Source organism: Marmota marmota, unplaced genomic scaffold (genome assembly GCF_001458135.2).
Source record: "Marmota marmota marmota unplaced genomic scaffold, marMar, whole genome shotgun sequence".
NCBI lineage: Eukaryota > Metazoa > Chordata > Mammalia > Rodentia > Sciuridae > Marmota > Marmota marmota.
In genome coordinates this window covers 105746-109617 of record NW_026000254.1, presented here as the reverse complement: position 1 = coordinate 109617, position 3872 = coordinate 105746, and the positions used below count along the sequence as shown (strand labels likewise).

The window sequence follows — 3872 nt, the reverse complement described above, 5'->3', positions numbered from 1 at the left end:
ATATATATATATATATATATATATATATATATATATATATATCAGTGAAAAAGAAAAGCTGTTACATATAATTTCAACTGTTAAACACCTTTGAACACTTTTAAAAATGGTGTTAAATATTTTAACACCTACTGGTACAAAAAAGATTTTTTGTTGTTGTTGTTGATGGTTATGTGTTCTTCAAATTCTGAACAGTCGTTACAAAGTCTTGGTTTGGATTTGGGGGTAGCTTATATAAAATAAACATTTTATGGAAGCAAAACTTTTTTCATTAAATTTTCTACAGATTTTAATTTATAAGTTTAATAGTAACTCAATATTCAAAAGGAAAACACTAGGCCAAAAACATTCTTCCAAAATGTTGTAAAAGAAGGAACACTCTGGCTCATTCTATGATACCAGAAGAATCTTAATGCCAACAGCAAGTCAGAACAGCAAGAGAAAGGAAAATTAAGGACCAATTTTACTCACAAACACAGATGCAAAAATACTAAACAAACTATTAGAAAACAAAATCCACTGTTGTATAAAAAGGAAAAGATCATGACCAAGTTATGTTTATAATAGAATTGCAAAGTTCTAGAATGAAGGAAATCTATAAATATCATTTGCTAGATTTTTAGATTATTGGAGGAAAAATCTATAATCATCTAAAGAAATAGAAGAAAACATTTGATGAAAAAACTTAATACACTTTCATGATTTAAAAAATAAAACCTTCTTAGAGCAACAGGATAGAATTTATCTAACCTGATAAAACCTATAGAAACCTACAGCAAATATCATTGTTAATAGGAAAAAGTGGTGTTTTCACTAAAATACATAAGATGGAGATGCCAACTACCACCTTTTCTATTCATTACTGTACTGGATATCTTGGCCATCTCGATAAGACAAGAAAAATAAACAAAAGGCAAAAAAAAATGGAATGGAAAAAAATGTTTTCATTATTTATAGCTGATAAACTGTCAACATATAAAATATAAAAGAATGGACAATTTAAAAGTAACCAGAGCTCTTTGGAGAAATGGCTGATTGAAGGATTGGAATAGGAAAACACAACATGAATCTGATGCATCTTGTAGTGCCAAAAAGTAAGGAAGTTCTCAAAACCAAAGAATGAGGACACGTCAAAGAAGCAAGACCTGAAAGAGTCCTCAGTGGGTAAAGCTGGAACAAATTGAGCAACAAAACAAAGAACAGAGTATTGGGTTATTAAGTTAAATTATTAAATAAATATACATGATATCATAGTGATATAAATAAGTGACTGGAAAAATAAAGGATAAGAGATAAATTTTTACAAAAGAATTCCAAATAATATGTATAGATATACCCTCCTCAGAAACTGGAGCTTAGTTCCTCCTCCTCTCCTTGAAGGCAGTCTAGATTCACCCAAAGAACAGAATGCTAAAAGGGAAAAATAGCAACTTTCCCATGGAGAAACCTGACCAAAACCACCTTAACTAAGGGATCAAAGTTCACATCACCAGGGGATATCCTATGAATACTATATACTCCCTGATATGGTGGGATAAGAAGGACATTTAAACTCTGTGATATTCATTTAAACTTGAGACAACTCCAAATTGAGGGACATTCTATGCGAGGGACAGTATCTTCAAAACTATTAAGTCATCTAGAACAAGGGTAGACTGAGAAACTGTCATAGACTAGAGAACATTATGGAGATATAAAAATGAAATACAATGTGGTATTTTGAATTAGACTCTGGAACAGAACAAAAAAGATATTTATGGGAAAACTGATAAATCCATGTAAAGCCTGATATTTAGTTAACAGTAATATATCTATGCTGCTTTCTTAGTTTGATAAATGTACCATAGTAAGGAGGATATAGGAACTCTCTCTCCATACTATCTCTCTACTTATTTTTCTACAAATCTAAACTTACTCCAAAATTAAAAACTTGCTTAAAAATAATAGAACTTTGTAAGATGAACACTAATAATATCAATAAACAAAAATTGACTCATTTCCATATACCTGAAAAATGGATATAATATTAAATAAAAATATCCCATTTATAAAAGCAGAAAACTCATAAAGTAAGAAGGGGTAAATCTAATTTAAGATATGCAAGATCTTATGCAGAGAATTACAAAGCTCAGACAAAAGATATTCAAGAATTTATTTAAAATAGAGGGATATATTCTGTTCATAGCTAAGAAGACGCAACATCATAAACTTATAAATTTTCCTCAAACTGATCTGTAGATTCATCACAATTCCAAAGTTTATATAGAACATGATAAACTGATTCTGAAGTGTTTGAAATAAAAAGTGCCAAGGATATATGATACTCTTGAAGAAAAATAAGATGGGAAGATTTTGTGCTATTAAATATCAAGATTTATAAGGGAGCTAAGTAATTAAGGTAATGCAGTACTGGTTCGAGGACAAAAATCTGGTCAATAGCAAAGAAAGCCCAGAGACAGACCTATAAAGAACTTTGATGTATGAAAGAAGTGGCACTTCAGATCATTAGTTTATCCATGTAGAAAATAAAATAGCTCCATACCTTATACCCACACAAAAATCAATTCCAGTTGGATTCAGGACTTAAATAAAAAGGTAAACCTTTATTAGAACAAAGAGTACGTAATATGACTGTTGGTCAGGAAAGACAAGACAAAGTGCTGGCTATAAAATGGAAAAGATGGATTTATTCAACTCAACTAGAAAATAAGAATTTCTGGTCATGCAAAGATATAATAAAGAAAAAAAGCTGTTAGGTGCAAAGGCACCCACCTGCAATCCCAGCGACTTGGGAGGATGAAGCAAGAGACCACAAGTTGGATGCTGGCATCAACAACTTAGTGAGATGCTGTCTCAAAATAATAAGGCCTAGAGATGTAGTTCAGTGGTTAAATACCCCTGGGTTCAATCACCAGTACCATACACACACACACAAAAGAACAAAATCACAAACTTTAAGAAGATATTTGATACATTGATACATATACATGATAAACGATGAATATCTAAAATAAAGATTTCCTACAAATTGCCAGGCATGATGGTGCACGCCTGTAATCCCAGTGACTTGAGAGGCTGAAGCAGGTGGATTTTGAGTTCAAAGCCAGCCTCAGCCACTTAGTGAGGCCCTAAGCAACTTAGCGAGACCCCATCTCTAAATAAAATATTTTAAAAAAGGGTTGGGAATGTGGCTCAATGGTTAAGCACCCTTGGGTTCAATCTCTAGTACCCAAAAAAAAAAAAAAAAAAAAAAATCCTACAAATCAATACAAATGGTTAAAAATTTAAAGGTACAAAAGATATCAATAGTCCTTTAACAAAAAAAGGAACCATGTCTCCAATAACCATGAAAAGATGCTCAACTACATCAATAACTGGGAAAATGCTAATTAAGTCCACAGTGAAATATTTTATACTCACTAAAATGACAAAAAATAAGTGGGGCAACATCAAGTATATGAAGGTATGGATCAATGGGATCTCTTATAGATTGCTAAAAGGAGTGTAAATTGGTATCATCAGGCATAATCCTGTCAAACTGAACTTTTACATGTCCTATTAGCCAGAAATTCCATTCCTAGGGATAGATAAATGGGTGTGCATGTAAAGCAGGAGACCTGTACAAGAATGTTCACAGCAGCACTATAATGACCCAAGTGTCCATAATAGATAAATGGGCAAATAACTTTTTTATGACCACCCTAAGAAATGTGATACATTGATAATGAACAAAGTACAGCTATATGGAACAACAGAAATGAATCACAGAAACATAATACTAAGTGAAAAAGGAAGTCACAGAAAACTACATACACTATGAAACCATTTTACTTTAATGATTTCTTTCTTTCTTTTTTTTTTTTTTTTTTGGC

At 31.7% G+C, this 3872-nt stretch overlaps 1 protein-coding gene across 14 annotated transcripts in view; it reads right to left on the bottom strand.

Annotated features, from left to right (window-relative positions):
• The window catches only part of Kantr (KANTR integral membrane protein), an 89641-nt gene that overhangs the window by 64093 nt on the left and 21676 nt on the right, over positions 1–3872 (bottom strand). The gene's annotated exons all lie outside the window — the stretch shown is intronic.